The following is a 21503-nucleotide window of genomic DNA, read 5'->3' on the forward strand; positions in this document are numbered from 1 at the left end:
TCTTGGTTTTGCTTCTATCAGAAAAATGCCTATGACTGTGTGAAGCTTGTACAATTCATTAGATAATTTTTTCATTCTATGGGGAGGGAAAATGTATGGTTTCATGAAAATACTTCCTGCCTTCCTGTCTTTTTCCCTTTCAGTTCCTTCTGCACCGTGGTTAGCAAACGGATTCCCTAAAACAGTCTTTCATGATGTCCCTTTAAAATGGAAGAACCTGTAATGGTTCCTTGTCGCCTGTTGCGTGAAGTGTTAATGCCTCGTTCCGGGTGAACCATGTTCAGCATCATTTCCCACTGCTTTTCCTCACGTACCTTCTGCTACCTCCCGAAAGCTCCACTTTTTCTTGGCTTGGCATTTTAAAATTCATTTCTATGAAACACATGTATCTTTGATACCACAGTGAGATGAGCACTGCCCGCCTGGATGATACAAGGAAACACAACTCAAGTACCAATCTCCGTGTCGTTATTTTGCCTGGAAATCCTTTTTATTCTTACTCTCATCAAAACATAAATTCGTGTAGTGTTTACGTTTTCCAATCCTTTATCATACATGGTCCATATCGGCACTTCTCTAAGTTTGATATGAGCGAGAATCATTAGGAAAGCCTGATGGAGATGCCTGTGTCCCACTCAGAGATTCTGAATCAACACACGCGGGCTGAGACCGTAGATTTTCCATTTCTAACAAGTTCCCAGGTGCTGCACCACACTTTGAGTAGCTCTTCTCTAGCCAATAACCATAAGAAATAGGCTGTATCATCTTCAATATAGAAATGGGCAGAAGGACACTCGGAGGAGCACAGGTGACTCGTCAGTGGTCCTGTGACTTAGGAATGATAGCACTGGACCTCAGGTTCTCTAAGCCGTGATCAAGTGTCATTAGTATCTCATCCTACTGCCTATGTACAATCTAAGGCATCTTACATATTTATGGCAGCTTGGAATGCTTAGCTCAGTTTTGACTTTAGTCCAGCAAAAAAGTGAGGATTCTTGCTTGTAATCATTTGTGATATTAGTGTATACATTAGTAGTTCTCAAAGCTCACTCCTGTGGGTCTCTGAGATCCTTTCTGCGTATCGTAGAGGGAAAAGCTATTTTCATAATAATACTAAAACATTATTTACCCTTTACACTTGGATGACTTGCAGTCAGGGCGCAAAAACAAGGGTGGGTAAAACCACTGGCCCCTTAGCGTCAATCAAGTGGTACCAAACCCTACTAGAAGTCATTGTATTTCTTTACCATATATGTACAGTTAAAAACATGCCAAAGACATTGAAAAGTATCTTCATGAAGCAATAAAGGTTATTAGTTTCATTAGGTCTCAACTTTTGAGTATCTGTCATTTGAACTTCCCGTATGGCAAAGTGGGAGGTAGGAAGACAGTCCTTCTGTTGCATAGGGACTTGTCATGGTTGCTGTGAAGAAAAGCACTTATGTGTCTTTGAATTGCAAGCTAAACTAGCTGCTTTTTTCATGGTATGTCATTTTCACTTGAAGGGACAACTGACAGGCAGACTAGGGTTATCCTAATTTATCCGACAGACATTTTCTTCAAACTAAATGAAATGAGCTGGTCATTTTTAAAAAGCAACTGATTTTTTTTGTTGTTGTCAATGAAAAAATTTGAGCTTCCACGAAAAATTTGGAAATTTGGAAAAGTTGTATTTATCACCATAAGGTAGTTTCCCGATACCTCAAGACTTTTCTAATGAGACAGATGGTGATATGAACGAATGTGATTTTTTGACAGTGTAATGAAATGGATCAACATTTGAGAGGTCTGAATAGTTCAGTGAACAGATACTTTTCCCACGACCAATGCATGCTTAACACAAAGGTCCGTTTAAAGTGCCAAATAGACTAATGATTTTTAATGTAACAGAATACCAAACGTTCAGCGATGTGGTTTTCAATGTCACATTATGGTGTACTGTCAAAGAAGAATAGACAATTACGTGAAAAGGCTGTTAAAATACCCTTGTCTCTTCTAACAGCCTATCTGTGTGAGGCCATGTTTTCATAGATTTTCTTTTTTCTTTTTTTTTTTTTTTAATAGTTAAGAGATTTTATTCTAATAGCTATAATTACAGTGCTTGTTTGTCGAAATGAAAACTGAAAACAAGTATACAAAACGGTTGATTACCAATCATGTACTGAAAGCCGTAAGAGGCTCCACGACACCAAACAGACCAGTTCTGAGGTTTCCCCAAGATAAATTTGACAGCTCCAGCTTCTTCGGTGTTTATCAAAATACAAAAGAAAAAAGTAGAGGTTCTTTTTCGATGGCAAATCGGACCCTTGCAGGCTGAGGGAAAGAAAGCTACGTCACACACGGAGGTGGGGTGCTCCCGAGGGGCTGTGGGTCTAGGTGGACCGCCTGCCCGGCTTGCACGCGCTCCTGCTGGTGAGACCCCGGACATCCTGCCAAAGTGTCTGAGCGAGCACGAGCAGTGGGAATGACGGACTCACTCAGGCCACATGCTGACCGAGGGACAGGTGGGGCCCTGTTTCCCACAGGCTGCCTGAAGGTGGGCGGGGCGGCCTGCAGGAGAGTGGGGGTGGTTGTGGGCTCCCAGCCTGGCCCCTGGGAACCATGGGGACACAGGAACAAGCACATGGCTATGGAATGCAGGGTGACCCAAGGACAAGCGAGTTGCGGGATCTCTATTGTGACCATGCAGAATTGATCGTGGTCTGCCGCGCCACCGCCTCACATTCCCAAGGGGAACAGCCGGGCTGGCGAGCGGCATCCAGGCCGTAACTGCAAATCTATGCTAGGCAGGGTCTCCCTTCTGTGTGTTCAAGTGTTCTCGACTTGGATTTTTAACTATTTAAAAAAATGCACTGAGTTTGGGTTAAAAACCAACCACCAAAATGGATTTTAACACAGCTCTAAAGCCAAGAGCGTGCCCGGCTTTCCCAACACGTCGACTCCTGGAGGCCAGGTGCCCACAGGCCTACATCCCCTCTCAGCACTGAACAGTGAGTTGATTTTTCTTTTTACAATAAAAAAAAGCTGAGTAATATTGCATAGGAGTACCAGAAACTGCCTCATTGGGAACAAAAACTATTTACATTAAATAAAAAGCCTGGCCGCAGGCTGCGTCTGCCACATTTACAGCACGGTGCGATGCACACGGTGACCAAAGCACGGAGGCAGCTTCTGGCATTCACACCACGAGCCGCACGTTTGCCACGTGAGAGTAACGCAGAGGGTGAGAGGAGTGAGAGGGAGGGGGTCGCGTTCACTTCTGGTTCCGGAGCTGATTGGACAGCCAGTCCAGTCCTTCATACAGCCGGTCACCGCTGGTGGTGCAGGTGGCCTGAATGCACCAGTTCCTGTGGGGTAGGGAGTGCAGCCCCAGCTTGTCTGTGATCTCGGCCGCATTCATGGAGTTGGGGAGGTCCTGCTTGTTGGCGAACACCAGGAGGACAGCATCCCGGAGCTCACCCCCAGCCAGCATCCTCATGAGCTCCTCACGGGCCTGGTCGCGTGCTCTCTATCATTGCTGTCCACCACGAAGATCAGGCCTTGTGTGTTCTGGAAGTAGTGGCGCCACAGAGGCCGGATCTTGTCCTGGCCACCCACGTCCCACACAGTGAAGCTGATGTTCTTGTACTCCACGGTTTCCACATTGAAGCCTATGGTGGGAATGGTGGTCACGATCTCACCCAGCTTTAGCTTGTACAGGATCCTGGTCTTCCCTGCAGCATCCAGGCCCACCATGAGGATGCGCATTTCCTTTGTGCCAAAAAGGCCCTTGAAGAGGCTGGCGAAGATGTTCCCCATGCTTGTGGACAGGTGGAAGGACACTGGCCAGGGACACCTCAGTGGCTGCTGCTCCGAGCCAGGCGTTGGTTTCGCTCCCACAAGATGGAGGCTCTCGTTTTCATAGATTTTCTAACAAGGTATATGACAAACTGAATATGGAAGCAGTGTAAGGAATGAACTGTCTTCGATTAAGCCAGAAGGTAAAGAGAATTGCAAAATGCCTGCTGATGCTGCGCTTCTCGCTCGAGTCTCTTGTTGTGGAAAATGTGGTTATTTTTTCAAAAACAGATGTTACTTACGACATCATACAATGGGTTTACATTGTTATTTTAAAGTGAACCAATAAACAAACATCTTTAAAAGTCTCAATTTTATTTTGTAATATGGCAAATGCCAATAAATAAAACCTATAGAACTTTTAAGAGTATGAAGGAATTCTTAGACTGAAAAGTTTGAGAATGGTTGGCTGACCTTGGGATTTTTGGTAATTGATTACATTCAGTATGTTAGCGGCATGGAAATAGAGATGGCCTAGAGTTAAAAATAACAACAACCACCACTTCGATTTCGGCTTTGCTAAAATTAAAAGCAATTCTCGGTTACAGTGCTGTACCCAAGTGTCTGGAATGAGGAATCCTACTATGTAAAATACTTCTAATCATTTTTAAGTTTGGGGTTTTAATATAATAATGTGTATACATGAGTTTAAAAATAAAATTACATTTTAATAGTCCTAGCCTGATCTTCACTACCTCTGATTTGTTTCTTCATGGGCAATTCTAGTTAAATCTATTAGCTTTTTCTAATACTTACCCCTTAATCAAGCACCCGTTATGTGCTCTTCCAGAATCAGACACCCACACTTGTCTCTAGAGAGCGTGGTGACTTGTTCTGTCACCGGCCCAGTGACCAGCCCTGTGTAGGCTCTAACTGACTGCGCTGAGCCGTGACCAACAACCTCTCACTTCCAGCCTGCCTCTTATGCCCCTTGCCTCGTCTCCAGGGAGTCCCTATTGACACTGAGGCATCATCTTGCTCACTTGAGGACTGCGTTTGTTTCTTTTTCTTTTTCTTTTTTGAGACAGAGTCTCACTCTTTCACCCAGGCTGGAGTACAATAGCATGGTCTCAGCTCACTGCAACTTCTACCTCCTGGGTTCACGCGAGTCTCCTGCCTCAGCCTCCTGAGTAGCTGGGATTACAGGCACCACCACACCTGACTTTTTTTTTTTTTTTCTTTTTGTATTTTTAGTGGAGGTAGGGTTTCACCACGTTGGCCAGGCTGGTCTCAAACTCCTGAGCTTGTTATCTAACCCACCTCAGCCTCCCAAAGTGCTGGGATTACAGGCATGAACTACTGCACCTGGCCTGTGTTTGTTTAACTCACATGGGAAGTGAACCTTTGACCAGTAAGATACGGAAGCCGATGGTTACGTCTGCTGCCATTAGCTGTAGCATAATGAACAGTCTCAAGTGATGGTCCTTACACAACCCCTCACAATCTGACAATGAGCTATCAGCTGTACTTTCTAGCAAGAGTAGCTGACTTGTGCCTCGGTAGCCGCCTTTAACTGGCACTCACCCTTGTCTCATTCCCCCTCTTCCGTATTTCTCCTAATAAGTGAGCAGTGCATCAGCCTTTGCCGCAGGGTCTGCTTTTTGGGGAACCCAGGTTAAGACTTTCCACATGTCTAAAAAATTTAAACTCTTACATTTACATTTTTCAGTTTAAGACATTATCAACTGACTTTTTTTCATGAGTATTTCCATACCTGACTCCCAATACATTTGTTATGTGCTGTCCCCTCTATAGATTGTTATAATTTTTGGTTAAATGAATATTCAGTGTTTATATCATTATAACTGCCTTAATATGATTTGCAGATGGGTCACATGATATATTAGGATATGTTTCTTTTCCTTTTAGTAATTAAAAGGAAATTAATTAAATTTTAGGTACCTATCACTAATTAAACCCCATACTCACTGACAGAACATTAAAACTTCTCTCAATATAGTCATATGTCCAAGACATCTGTAGTTCAGTGTGTGTGTGTGTGGGTGTGTGGGTGTGTGGACACATGCATGCAGTCTTATCATCTTTCTGTCATCTTTTTGCCCCAAACAGAACTTGCTTTGTAGGTTAGCTGCTCAGCTGTCATTCTGGAGTATGTCTTCATCCTCATCAGTTCATTTTACCCTTGTTTCTGGATCCTCTGTTTTTTGGATATGTTTTTTTCTTCCTTTCCTTGGATTTCTCTTTTGCTTTTGTAGAGCACATCTTCCAAGAACCTTCTGAGAAAGTATTTGGAAGGCAAATCTTTTGAGGCTGCACAAGTCTGTAAGGCCCATCTACACGTATATGTTGATAGATATATACATGTCCTAATTTGATTGTCTTTTCCCCTCAGAATTATGTAGGCATTTCCTCATTGTCTTTCTGTATTCCTCTTGAGAAATGTATGATGGGATTTTGATTGTGGACTATTTGTAACTGATTTATATTTCTATCTGTGGGAACTTTTAGAGTCTGTCCTTGATCACAAGTGATTTAAAATATGATGCTGATATGCCTCAGTGTGTGGCAGTTACAGCCGGCTGTCCACAGAAGTCCATTCTTCTTCCGAAGGTACAGAGCTGATGCAGGAAGAGGCTGATAGGTGGGAAACTTTACTTTCCACCTCTTTGTGGCACTTCGTTGTGGCCATGTGAGTAGTCCTTTCCAGTGGAATGTGAGCAGGACAGCTGGGTGCTGGTTTTGGACCAAGGCTTTTATAAAATAGGTGTGCTTCCTCAATGCTTTTTCTTTTCCTTTAATAGGCTGGTCTCAGATGACAGCAAGGAACTAGGTAGAGCCACCACATGCCATCATCATAGCAAGCAGAATCATTACACTGAACGGACTTGCTTACCTCCTTGCACTCCTGGGGAAGTGAGATATAAACTTCCTTTGCGTTAGAGCCACATTGTTGGGCTTTTCTTTCTTCTTTGAACTATGGTGTCATTGACTTTTACACAGCCTGGGGCTATTCATATATTGTTTGGGCGCTTTGTGGGCTCAGTGTATCATAACGAAGTCATGTTCTTTCTTATGGGGAATTTAAAAATCGCTTCTTTGATAATGTATTCTATTTTCCATTTTCACTCCTTCTTTCTAGAACAGCAGTGAAGCAGACGTGGGTCTCTGAACCGATCCTCTAATTTTCTCATTTTTTCCTTCCTATCATCTACACTTTTTTGGGGAGGAGAGGGATGAAGATTAGGAATGTCCTCAAGTTTACTTTTAACATTTCTTTTTTTTTTTTTTGAGATGGAATTTCGCTCTTGTTACCCAGGCTGGAGTGCAATGGCGCAATCTCGGCTCACCGCAACCTCCGCCTCCTGGGTTCAGGCAATTCTCCTGCCTCAGCCTCCTGAGTAGCTGGGATTACAGGCACGCGCCACCATGCCCAGCTAATTTTTTTGTATTTTTAGTAGAGATGGGGTTTCACCATGTTGACCAGGATGGTCTCGATCTCTTGACCTCGTGATCCACCCGCCTCGGCCTCCCGAAGTGCTGGGATTACAGGTGTGAGCCACCGCGCCCGGCCTACTTTTAACATTTGGAATACATTTTTAGTTATATCCAAATTTTACTTCTTAAAGTTCTCTGAATGTTCTTTTGCTAGCATGTGATTCTTGTTTCATATTGGAAAATCTTTACTAATCATTCTTTAGGGGTTGGTTATATTGCTCTGAAGTTTTCTTCTGCTTCCTGCATTTTCTCTATTTCTTCTAAATTCCTTTCGTCTAGCTGCTTGTTTGTAGGTTTCTATTTTAATATCGGAGGCTTCCACTTTGGGATTCTCACCATTTTCAGTGAAGACTTTCACTTAATCTCCTGTTCGCATACAGTATCGCATTCTCATTCTCAGAGGTGCAATGAAGAGAACCTTCTATTTTCTGTGGCGTTCCTGAAAGAGTAGTAGCTTGGCTACTTGGCTTGTATGTAGAAGGACTTTAAGTGTCCTTATATAAACATACCCAGCCTTCCTGTTTTCAATGCCACTCTTCTTCCCTACCTTTAAGGGTACCAGGAGAATCCAAGTGCTTGAGTCTAAGGCACTAGGGCAGAAATCACTGGTCTGTCGTTGGTGTCTCACCATAGAAGGCTCATATTTGAGCCTTCTTTGTTCTCAGTCTGTTAATAATTGCCCATAGTTTTTTCACATTCTAAAATTTTGTTGTGCTGAGCATGGTGGCTCATGCCTGTAATCCCAGCATTTTGGGAGGCTGAGGCAGGTGGATCACTTGAGGTTAGGAGTTCGAGACCAGCCTGGGCAACATGGAGAAACCCAGTCTCTACTAAAAATACAAAATTTAGTCAGGTTTGGTGGTACATGCCTGCAATCCCAGCAACTTGGGAGTTCTGAGGCAAGAGAATTGCTTGAATCGGGAGAAGGTTGAACCTGGGAGGGAGACGTTGCAGTGAGCAGAGATCACAGCACTGCTCTCCAGCCTGGGCTGCAGGATGAGACTCTGTCTTAAAAAAAAAAGGAAAACATTTCTTTAAAATCTTTTATTAAGTATTATCTCATCTGTTCTCTTTGTCCTTGTGAGATTATATATTTTTTATTTTTTTATGTCACATCAGTGGCATCCCTAAAGAGAAGGAGAGGACAGACATGTGTGTTCAATCTGCCATGTTTATCTTAAAATACATTTCTTTGAATTTTTAAAAGGAGTGTGGAAAATATTTTTATTTTCATGACCCCAAGAACATAAGAAAAGAAGAGACTAGACAGTGGGAAAAATTTCAGCCTAGCCTTTACTTCCTGTAACTTTACCGAAAAGCTTGCTGGGATATTCGGTCCAAAGCTCTTTGTGGGCTCGTCATTCAGTGTGAAACACAGGGCTTTCTTTCAGTCTTCCTGGAAAGTAACATTCAACTTCGACATTAAATTCTGCACTTCATCTACAGAATATATTGCTCATAAGTTCCCTGCCAGTTAGAAAAACCTCAGACTCTTGGGCCTAGTTTTTCTCCTAGCTGACGATTCAAATTAAAGAAGAAAAATATTGACTCTAGTGGATTAAAACTCCCAACACAACTTGAAGCGTAAATGCTGCTTTATATCATTCACAGAAATGTCTTTTCTATTAATTCAAATTAAGTTGCTTGAGGGCAGAAGCTATGGTACATACTTGTTTAGTGAATCCTCTGCAGGTGTATTTTGACTATACCACCAGTATCAGAATATTCTGAATTGCTTGAAAAAATCAGCTTTTTTTCCTATACCACCATATGAGAATTTTCTGAATTGCTTGAAAAGATCAGAAGCTTTTTTTTTTCTATACCATCATTATCAGAATTTCCTGAATTGCTTGTCAAAAATGCACACCTAATGGCCAGGAATGGTGGCTCATGTCTGTAATCCCAGCACTTTGGGAGGCCAAGGCAGGCAGATCACTTGAGCTCAGGAGTTTGAGACCAGCCTGGCCAACATGGTTAAACCCTGTCTCTACTAAAAATGCAAAAAAATTAGCCAGGCATGCTGGTATGTGCCTGTAGTCCCAGCTACTTGGGAGGATGAGGTGGAAGGATGGCTTGAACCGGGGAGGTGGAGGTTGCAGTGAGCCTACAGTGTGCCACTGCACTCCAGCCTAGGCGACAGAACAAGACTCTGTCTCAAAAAAACAAACAAACAAAAAATGCATACACACTAAATCAGAATCTCTCTTGATGGGCCTTGGAATCAGACTTTTAAAAGGCATCCAAGGTGATTCTAATTACTTTAAATTACTTAAAAATATCTCACAGTGTGCTAAGTAGTGTAAATACTTGTAAATCTTTGTTTAATAAAGTAAATGTTAATTCCATATGATATATCATTAGAATTTATTTACTTAAAAAGAGAATTATGACAATTAATAATAATTAGGCTTTGTAAGTAGAGTCTCCAATGAATCAGATGTAAGGATTTATACAGCTTCAGGGAAAATCCTTCCCAAACTGGGGCAGACCGTTTTTTCTAAGATGTTAACAATTGAATTGTTTTAATGCTATCTGTCCTTAGGTTCAAGCCATTCAATGCACAGGAGACCAATCTCCCATTTCTTTTTGGGCTGTTTCTGTTATTTTGCTGTGCTGTTGCTCTGGGTGTGTATTGTTGTGTTACAAATCACACCAAACACAGTAGAAAAGGCAACAACCATCTTATTATGCATACGGATTTTAAGAGCAAGGATTTGAATAAGGCACGGTGGGCGGCTTTTATCTGCTCCACAGTGTCTGGGGTCTCAGCTGGAAAAGACCTAAAATGGCTGTGGCTGGAAGCATGCGGGGACTCCTTCACTCTCATGTGTGGGCTGGAAAGGCTCAAAGCCTGTGCTCAGCTGAGACTATTGACCAGGACACCTGGTTTCCCTCCATGTGGCTCTAGCTTCTGCATGGGGGCTTGGGGTCTGAGAAGGAGTATCTCTGTAGAAAGCCATCAAAGTGAGTGACTCAAGGGACTCATACAGAAGCAGCATGGCCTTTAGAAGTCACTAAAACATCATTTCGATCTACTGTATAGGTCAAGCAGTTTCAAGTCTGCCCACAATTAAGGGACAGGACATAGACCACCTCTTTGTATTTTAAATTTTTAAATTTTGAGATAGGGTCTTACCCAGGCTGGAATGCAGGGGCATGATCAAAGGCCACTGCGGCTTTGCTCTCCTAGCTCAAGCTGTCTCCCACCTCAGCCTCTTAAGTAGCTGGGGCTAAAACTGTATGCAACTATGCTTGGCTAAGTTTTTTATTTTTTGTAGAGATAGGGTCTCCTTAATTTGCCTGGGCTGGTCTCAAACTCTTAGACTGCACTTTTTTTTTTTGAGACAGAGTCTTGCTCTGTCACCCAGACTGGAGTGCAGTGGTACAATCTCAGCTCACTGCAACCTCTGCCTCCTGGGTTTAAGTGATTCTCCTCCCTTAGCCCCCCAAGTAGTTGAGACTACAGGTATGCGCCACTATGCCCAGCTAATTTTTGTATTTTCAGTAGAGATGGGGTTTCACCATGTTGGCCAGGATGGTCTCGATCTCTTGACCTCATGATCTGCCCACCTTGGCTTCCAAAGTGCTGGGATTACAGATGTGAGCCACCGTGCCCTGCTATAAAGAACTTCTTGAGATTGGGTAATTTATAAAGGAAAGAGGTTTAATTGACTCACAGTTCTACATGGCTGGGGAGGCCTCAGGAAACTTACAATCATGGCAGAAAGTGAAGCAGGCACATCTTACATGGTGGCAGGCAAGAGAGAGCATGTGAGAAGACAGGAAAAACTATCATTCATAAAACCATCAGATCTCATGAGAATTCACTCACTAGCATGATAACAGCATGGGGAGAATCACCCCAATCATCCAATCACCTCCCTCCCTCAACACGTGGGGATTACAAGTTGAGTTGAGATTTGACTGAGGACGCTGAGCCAAACCATATCAGAGGAATACCAAAGAATTTTGGGACCATATTTTAAAACTACCATAATGACTAAACTAAGAAGCACTTCTAATCATTTAGTTTCTAAACTCCTTTCTTCGTCCTTTGTTTGATCATTATAAATATTTCTCTGTTTTTCTGGTGAAGGCAAATGTATCCAAACCATATTGCTACATATTTTTATTTATATATATAATTTTCACACCCACTCTGAAGTTGATATTACCCTTTCCATTTAACAAACGAAAGACACTGATGTGTTGAGAGGTAGAGCAGCTCAGGCAAGGTCACACAGTAGGGGAGCTCTGACTCCAGAGCCAGGCCCGCGGCTACTATCTAATCAGCTGCACTTTCATATTCATGTGAGAAGCGGGGAAGTTTACATATCTAAATGTCACTGGCAAGAGCTGAAATACATTCCTAAGCTCACTCTGTCAAATATCCTAAGCCTTTTAAAAAGTTGCTTTTGGCTAAATGGTGGCTGGATCACAAACCTTATCATCTATGAAAGCACGGAGGGGCTACAAATTTTTAAGATTTTCATTTCCTGTGGAAAAAAAATGTTGTTGTTTGCACTCTGCTGCTGAATTTTGACCAGGGAGCAAAAGATGCCTTTCTCTCTGAAAGAGGGCAGGACACTTCCATTTGTTTTTCTCTGAGGGGTTGGCTATTTGGTCTAATTTTTGTGATGAGCTGACTGAGGGTCAAGGAATGTCGGGTGTGCTCAAAGCAGCAACAGCGTAGACGGAGGAAGACGGCTGTTAACAGGTGGGGCCAGAAATACACTGTGGCCTCGGAAGGGCCAGACCAGGGCATGTGAACTTAACTGTCCAAAATCAGTTACAGCTGGACTCAGAATCTATACGGCAGCTTGAGTTAAAATTCTGTTAATGAAGCTAAAGTCCAAACGGAAGACAGAAAACAGCTAAGGCATAGAAGGTGCAAAAGTCAACTTTTATCAAATAAAAAGAGGCTAGGCCAACGTGCACCTCCTCCTGTAAAGTTTATGGAGGAAGAGATGAGCAGGTGTTCACTCTCCTGAGATTTGGGAGTGAGAAAGAACAAGGCAAAACTCAGCGTTTTTATTTTGTTTTGTTTTGTTTTTGGTATTTCTTCTTAGATTTCTGTCTCGTAACATAGGATCACTGATGTGTGAAATTTTTTGTGTATCTTTTTTATGGAGAGATGACATGATACTAATTCTATCATGTCATCAGGACGCCAGGACCCTCCCACCACAAGGGATAGGAGAGCATTTGTTTTTTTCATATTAGGATTTTTCTGGACCCATGAGATATGTACTTACTTCCTGCACCCTCCACATGTTGTTTAAATTTGTAGAATTAAGTTCATAGGCAATTATTCCTGAAACTTCTTCCCTTTTTTTTTTTGCCTGAGCAATCTAAAGAATTATTACAATGCTTTAAGTCACAATCAGGAATGTTTACTTAGCACTGATTTTTTTTTTTTTTTTTTTTTGGCTCACTACTGCGCTCAGTTAAAGGATAACAGGTATGTGGCAAATCTAATCATATTCTTTGTCCTTTGTCCATGGAAGACATACTTAATTGGTTGCTGTGCACCAAACCTGACCTCAGATTTTTCTCGAGGCATATTTCCGGTAGACACTCACGTTTGATTTGAGTTCATGCTTGAGGTGAAACCTAAGGCATTATTAAGTACTAACAGTGAAAAAAGAAAGAAAATGATCAATTTGGACTAACTGTGGGACAGGTCAGATTGACCTAAAAAACGAAATGCGTGACAATAGAATAATAGCAAATAAAGGTCAACTTGGAACCACGTGTAACAAATGCGGCTGATGCACCTCCTCAATCCTGTGGGCTCGTTGCATCTTCTTACACCCATGTGCAGTCCCACCCACTGACAGATTCCTACCTGAAGCAGCTGCATCTGTTCCTTTCCCTACCTGAGGGCTTTCTTTTTGCTACTAGAGCTTGTTCAGTTGTAAAAGATAAACCAGAAAGTATGAGGGAGCTAATCCCTGAGAGGTGATTCTTAGTCTGTAGGGATGGTGGTGGTGGACACATGCCGTGGCCTTCCTCTCTTTTGGTGGGAGGGTCCTGGGGTCCTGAAGTTTGACTCCAGGGTATCTCAGCGTATGTCCAGCTAGATGGAGCCTCTCTTGCTTTTTACTGGTTTTTCTACCTTCCCTGTCTCACTTTCTAGACTTTCTTACCTGTCTTTCTGAGTTTACCTTCCAAATTGTCTATCTGCCACTAAATCTCTGTTGTAGCCTCTGGTTTTAGGCCAAATTAAGAATCAAGGCTAACAAACTATTATAGGAATCTTTAAAATTTTGATTATGTGAGATGAATAAGTTCCAGAGGTCTGCTGTACAACGAAGTGTTGTTGACTAAAATACAAAGGTTGTTGAAGCAGAAATAATCTCATAGAAGTTTATTGGAAGTCAACTGTGAGGACTGACCCCAAAGACACACCCACAAAGTTGGGTGTGTTTCAGAGTCTGTTACAGGTTGGAAAGTTTTTGTAAGAAAGTTTAGGAGGAAAGAGGGGTACACCTCATGTCAGAGTTGACCTTTTTCTTTGGCAGGTACAGTACATATGCAATATATAGGCTAAAATGTGTACATGCCAGACAATCATTAAAACTACCTGATTCAAAAATAAATGACTGTCCTTTTCAGTGTCAGTAGGTTACATATTAACCACTATATCAACAAGTGGAGGGACTTAGAGTGGGATTATTTACTCAGTGACAGGATGTAAGCCATGAATCATAAGACCTCCTCCAGATGGTTAATTTGGAAGCCTGTCAAATGTGACCTATAGGTTATCAGTGCCCACGTTTAACAATACTGTATAATACTATTATAGCCACATATTAGTCTGTTTTTATGCTGTCATAAGGAAATATTCAAGACAGGGTAATTTATGAAGGAAAGAAGTTGAACTAACTCACAGTTCCGCAGGACTTGGGGAGCCCAAGGAAACTTACAATCATGGTAGAAGGGAAACCAAACACGTCCTTCTTCACGTGGCAGCAGCAAGCAGAAGTGCTGAGCCAAAGTGGGAAAAGCCCCTTATAAAAGCATCAGATCTCCTGAGAACTCACTCACTATCACAAGAACAGCATGCCAGACGATCATTAAATCTACCTATTTCAAAAATAAACGACTGTCCTTTTCAGTGTCAGTAGGTTACATATTAACCAGCATATCAACAAGTTGAGGGACTACAGTGGGATTATTTACTCAGTGACAAGAACAGCATGAGGGTAACCACACGCATGATTCAATTACTTCCCACCGGCTCCCTTCCAGGACACGTAGGGATTGTGGAAACTGCAATCAAGAGTCTGAGCGGGGACAAAGTCAAACCATGTAATTCCACCCCTGGTCCCTCCCAAATCTCATGTCCTCACATTTCAAAACCAATCATGTCTTCCCAATAGTCCCCCAAAGTCTTAACTTATTTCAACATTAAATCAAAGTCCACAGTCCAAAGTCTCATCTGAGGCAAGGCAAGTCCTTTCCACCTATGAGCCTGGAAAATCAAAAGGAAGTTAGTTACTTCCTAGATACAATAGGAGTACAGGCATTGGGTAAATACAGCCATTCCAAATGGAAGAAATTGGCCAAAATGAAGGGGTGACAGGCCCCATTGCAAGTCCGAAATCCAGTGGGGCACTCAAATCTTAAATCTCCAAAATAATCTCCTTTGCCTCCAAGTCTTACATCCAGCTCACACTGATGCAAGAGGTGGGTTCCCATGGTCTTGGGCAGCTCTGGCCCTGTGGCTTTGCAGGGTACAGTCCCCTTCCCACCTGGCTTCATGAGCTGGTATTGAGTGGCTGTTGCTTTTCCAGGCACATGGTGCTAGCTGTGGGTCAGTCTAACATTCTGGGGTCTGGAAGATGGTGGCTGTCTTCTCACAGTTCCACTAGGCAGTGCCCCATGTGTGGGGGCTCCCACCCCACAATCCTTTCACACTGCCCTAGCAGAGGTTCTCCATGAGGGCTCTGCCCCTACAGTATACCTCTGCCTTGATGGCCAAATTTTTCCATACATTCTCTGAAGTCTAGGTGGAGGTTTCCAAACCTCAATTCTTGAGGTCTGTGTACCTGCAGGCCCAACTCCGCTTGTAAGCTGCCAAGCCTGGGAGCCTGCACCCTCTGAAGAAATGGCCTGAGCTGTATGTTGACTTTTTTTAGTCATGGCTGGTATGTCTGGGATGCAGGGTACCAACTCTGAGGCTGCACATAGTACAGGGGTCCTGAACCTGGCACAAGAAACCATTTTTTCCTCCTAGACCTCTGGGCCTGTGACAGGAGGCACTGTTGTGAAGGTCTCTGACATGCCTTACAGACACTTTCCCCATTGTCTCGGCAATTAGCATTTGGCTTCTTGCTACTTATGCAAATGTATGCTGCTGGCTTGAATTTCTCCCTGGAAAATGGGTTTTCCTTCTCTACCTCATCTTCAGGCTACACATTTTTCAAACTTTTATGTTCTGCTCCCTCTTAAATGCTTTGCTGCTTAGACATTTCTTTTGCCAGATACCCTGAAACATCCCCCTTGAGTTCAAAGTTTCACAGATCTCTAGAGCAGGGACAAAATGCTGCCAGTCTCTCTGCATAGCAACACCCACCTATGAGTAAGAATATGTGGTGTTTGATTTTCTGTTTTTGTGTCAGTTTGCTGAGAATGATGGTTTCCAGATTCATCCAAGTCCCCAAAAAGGAAACAAACTCATTGTGTTTTATGGCTGCATAGTATTCCACGGTATATACATGCCACATTTTCTTTGTCCAGTCTATCACTGATGGGCAGTTGGGGTGGTTCCAGGTCTTTGCTATTGTGAACAGTGCTGCAATGAACATATGTGTGCATGTGTCTTTGTAGTAGAACGATTTATAATCCTTTGGGTATATACTCTGTAATGAGATTGCTGGGTCAAATGCAATTTCTATTTCTAGGTCCTTGAGGAATCACCACACTGTCTTCCACAATGGTTGAACTAATTACACTCCCGCCAACAGTGTTTAACAAATGGTGTTGGGAAAACTGGCTAGCCATGTGCAGAAAGCAGAAACTGGTCCCCTTCCTGTCACCTTACACTAAAATTAACTCCAGATGGATTAAAGTTTTAAGCATAAGACCTAACACCATAAAAACCCTAGAAGAAGACCTAGGCAGAAGCATCCAGGACATAGGCATAGGCAAGGACTTCATGGCTACAACACCAAACACATTGGCAACAAAAGCCAAACTAGACAAATGGGACCTAATTAAACTCCAGAGCTTCAGCACAGCAAAAGAAACAATCATCGGCAACCAACAGAATGGGAAAAAATTTAGCAATCTACCCATCTGACAAAGGGCTAATATCCAGAATCTACAAAGAACTACAACAGATTTACAAGGATGAACCAAAAAAGCACATTCAAAAGTGGACAAAGCATATGAACAGACACTTCTCAAAAGTAGACATTTATAAGGCCAACAAACATATGAAAAAATACTCATAATCACTGGTCATTAGAGAAATGCAAATCAAAACCACATTGAGATACCATCTCACGCCAGTTAGAATGGCGATCATTAAAAAATCTGGAGACAATAGATGCTGGAGAGGATGTGGAGAAATAGGAACACTGTTACAGCTTTGCGGGTGATTTTGCATTTAATGTTGCAGCTTGGGAATTAGAAAGGGTTCTAACAGTTTGGTTACTTGACTGAAACATGGATCTAAAGATAGCTCACTGTATGTGACTTGGAAATGCCTGAACTACCTTGGATTAACATAGAGGAAAGGATTTAAAGGCCTAGCAGAATTGGAATGGTAGAGTGGATTTCCATTTCAGGTCTACTGATCCACACTGGGTGAGGCATACTTTTTATTTTGAGAAATAATTTATGAGGTAAACCCCAGTATTTTTGAAGAGTTCTATGGTCTGTCTTCTATGTTGATCATAACTTACAGTGGGAATTGCAGACACTCAGTTGAACAACCTAAATACAGGAGTACTTGGATCCTGGGATAGTTTGGATGTATCTCTCAAATTTCATGTGTTGGAAACTTAATCCCCAAATTCATATGTTGATTGGGGGTAAGTCCTTTAGGAGGTAATTAGGATTATATCAGCTCATCAGGGAGGGGCCCTATGATAGAACCAGTGGCTTTGTAGGAAGAGAAAGGGAGCCCTGAGCTGACATGCATGTTTTTGCCCTCTAACTTTATAATGTCTTCTGCCACATTATGATGCAGCAGGAAGATGCCAGCACTGTGCTCTTTGACTTCCCAGCCTCAAAGAAGCCCCATCTCTGATATTATTCCATCTCCAATATTCTGTTATAGAACAGAAAATGGACTAAGACTAAAAAAAACCTGGTACTCAGAATGGGGTTGTTGCTAGTGACAGATACCTAAAAATGTGGAAGTTGCTTTTGAACTGGGTAATGGGAAGAGGCTGGAAGAATTTGAAAGATGAGGCTAGAAAAAGCCAGTATTTTTGTGAACAGAACATTAGGGTGATTTTTGAGAGGGCTCAGGAGAAGACAGGAGACTGGGGAATATTTATAACTTCTTAGAGATGATTTTACTGGTCAGAATGATGATAGAAATACGGATAGTAATGGTCATTCTGTTGAAGTCTCAGATGGAACTGAGGAACAAGGTACTGGGAACTGGAGTAAAGGTCATTTTTGTTATAAACTGGCAATGAACATAGCTGGCTTGTGTTCATAATGCAGAATTTAAGAGCAGTGAATCCAGCTGTCTGGCAGAAGCATTCAGGTTGCTGCCCGGCTACTTTAAGCTGCTCACATTAAGCTATGAAAAAAAAAGTAACTTAAAGATGGGAATTTGTAATTAAGAGGGAAGTAAAGCAGAAAGACTTGGAAAACTCTCAGCCTGGTCATTCAGAGAGTAAAAAGGTATATTCAGCAAAAATTAGCTGGGCATGGTGGCGCATGCCTGTAATCCCAGCTACTCGGGAGGCTGAGGCAGGAGAACTGCCTGAACCCAGGAGGCGGAGGTTGCGGTGAGCTGAGATCACGCCACTGCACTCCAGCCTGGGTAACAAGAGCGAAACTCCGTCTCAAAAAAAAAAAAAGTGTATTCAGAAAAGGAAAGCAAGGGTGTATCCCAGGGACTCTTTGCTAAGGAGATGGAAGGGATCATCAGGACAATGAGAGAAGCAGTCCAAAGGCATTTCGGAGATCTTTGAGGCTTCCACTCCCATAATAGGCCCAGGGCTCTAGGAGGATGAATGGTTTTTAGAGACAGGCCTGAGAAGCCTCTGTGGCCTCACTGCCCGTGACTGCCTGTGTCTCTGCTCCCTGCACCCCAGTGCAGTGCTCCTTGGCCATTCCAGTTGTGCTTCAAGTGGCCCTGGGTATAACTTGACCCCTCTGGGTGTGGCTCAACCTACCCCTCTGATGGGTTCAAGCCATAGACTTTGGCTGTGTCTTCATGATGTTAATTCTGTAGACCAGCAGATTGTAAGAGCTGTGGGGTATAACAGCCTCCACCTACATGTTAAAGAATGTTGCAGACTGCTTGGGAGTTCAGGAAGAGGCTTGTCTCAGGGTTGCAGTCATCAGAGAGAGCCCTCACTAAGGCAATGCCAACAGAAATGGGGTTGGAACTGCCACAGAAAGTTCCCACTAAATCAATGCTTAGTGGATCCCCGGGAGCAAACTACAGCAAGGAGCCCAGAATGGCACAGTCGCTGGCAACATGCAAGGCCAGGCTGCAAAAGCTGCAGGCACCCGTGCAGACCTGCAACCCGAGAAAGCTGAAATGCGGCCTAACTCCGCAAAGCCACCGTCAGGAGTGAGGCACCGTTGGGCCCGAAGCCTGCAGTGTGTCTAGGAAAAGATAGATTAGGACTTATGTCTGCCGTCTTGGGTTTTGGACTTGCCTGGGGTCTGTTACGCGTTTCCTCTGGCCTGTGTCTCCCTTTTGGAAAGGAAATATGTATCCTATACCTCTTCCACCACTGTATCTTGGTCATGAGAAATTGTTTAATTTCACAGGTTTATAGCTGGAACAATTATGCCTCGAGGTGAACTATGCCTTGAGTTTCACCCATATTTGATTCACATAAATTTGGACTTAAGTTGGTGCTGGAACAATTAAGACTTTGGGACAATCGAGAGGGAATTATTGTATTTTGCGTGTGAGAAGGATATACTTTTGGAAGCCAGGGGTGGAAGGCTGTAATTTGAATGTGTCACCTAAATTTCATGTTTTGGAAACTGAATCCCCGAGTTCATATGTTGAGTGGAAGTGATGCCTTTAGGAGATAATTAGGGTTAGATAAGATCATCAGCGTGGTAAGGAGAGGAAGGGAGACTGCAGCTGACTGCACGCCATTGCCCTTGGCCATGTGAGTGTCCTTTGCTATGTTGTGGCAAGCAAGGATCTCCTCGTCAGATGCCAGTTGCACTCTCTTGGATTTCCTGGTCTTCAGAATCATAAGCCAAATAAACTTCTTTTCATTGTAAATTATTCAGTCTGTGATATTTTGTTGCAACAGAAAACAGAGCAAGGGAGTAAGGGCTAAGTGGCAGCACTCCACTGCCAAAGGCATGGTGAGGACAGTTACTCCAAGGGACAGTGGAGTCAGAGCAGTGGCCAGAACCAGGTGGCAGCACTCCACTGCCAAAGGCATGGTGAGGACAGTTACTCCAAGGGACAGTGGAGTCAGAGCAGTGGCCAGAACCAGGTGGCAGCACTCTACTGCCAAAGGTATGGTGAGGACACTTACTCCAAGGGACAGTGGAGTCAGAGCAGTGGCCAGAACCAGGTGGCAGCACTCTACTGCCAAAGGCATGGTGAGGACACTTACTCCAAGGGACAGTGGAGTCAGAGCAGTGGCCAGAACCAGGTGGCAGCACTCCACTGCCAAAGGCATGGTGAGGACACTTACTCCAAGGGACAGTGGAGTCAGAGCAGTGGCCAGAACCAGGTGGCAGCACTCCACTGCCAAAGGCATGGTGAGGACACTTACTCCAAGGGACAGTGGAGTCAGAGCAGTGGTCAGAATAGTCCGACTGCTGACTGGTGAGGTTGGCTTGTTAATTACAATGTTCCTAGAAGTGAAATAGATAGGAAGCGATTACATTCTTACTTGATCTGGATAAGCAGAAAAGTTCCAGGTAAAGTGAATCATAAAATTCTAATGTAATCAGAAAAACAGAGTCATAGCCCCTCAGTCAGTTCTCGGACTTAGCCAGTTGACAAACCCAGAACCCCTTGAGTGAAGGGAAGGCTGGGTCTTTCATGCCTATTGAGGAGTGACCCTTGAACACTACCGCAAATGCTGCCAGTCTTTCTCTCAGCCGTCCGTCAAAGGACTGAAAGCCCATGGCAAGGATGGAAAGGGGGCAATGATCAGGATATGGGAGGAGGCTCTTAACACTGACTCTGAACGAACACTGATTCCTTGGGGCCCCAAATGTCACTGTGGCCCTCCAGTCAGAGTAGGGGCTTATGGAGGTCAGGCGATCGATACAGTTTTAGCTCAAATTCATCTCACTGTGGGTCAAGTGGATCCTCGAACCCATCCTGTGGTTATATCCCCAGTTCCAAAATGCATAATTGGAACAGACATGCTGAACAGCTGAAAGAATCGCCATACCTTTTCACACTTAACAATGATCCACAAGCCCAAGGAGTTGTGTGTGACTTATATTCATATTTATCACAACAGAAATTTAAACAGGAAAGTCAAAAAAATTTATTAATTTATTTAAAAAATTACAATAAAAGGATTATACATTAATATAAATATGTCATAGAAATAACTAGTTCTAAATAAAAATTGTAGTAATAAAAGTGGCACTGCTTTATTCTGCGTAAGTCTCGTTAGTGTCTGAAGACAGCTGAATTCTCATACCTGCTTCTGCATTCAATCTGGTGCTGTCCAATATGAGCCTGAAGTGCTTGAAGAAAGCCCAGCCTCAGATAAATATGCGCTCGGGCAAAGGAAGAATACTGCAGTAGCATTTTCAGGTAATTGTGTATTTCTTTCTTTGATAGCACATAAACATTCAACAAGTGGAGGTTTCTTAAGGGCCGGTGATAACGTGGATCTGAAGCCACGTCGGTGAACTTCTTGTGTTCTCTTATGTCAGAATTCAGGGGCCTATTTTGTATAATACGTTAAATGGATATTTTACCTGAGCATGAAGCTAATACAGAACTCCATTTACAACACTGCTTTTTATAACATTCTGACGAGACTAAACATGAATTAGAAAACATGAAA

At 43.0% G+C, this 21503-nt stretch overlaps 1 pseudogene; it reads right to left on the reverse strand.

Annotated features, from left to right (window-relative positions):
* Window positions 1-2032: 2032 nt before the first annotated feature.
* Window positions 2033-3879, reverse strand: LOC103789162 (ADP-ribosylation factor 1 pseudogene; annotated as a pseudogene).
* Window positions 3880-21503: the final 17624 nt, after the last annotated feature.

This window comes from Callithrix jacchus, chromosome 18 (assembly GCF_049354715.1).
Source record: "Callithrix jacchus isolate 240 chromosome 18, calJac240_pri, whole genome shotgun sequence".
Lineage (NCBI taxonomy): Eukaryota > Metazoa > Chordata > Mammalia > Primates > Cebidae > Callithrix > Callithrix jacchus.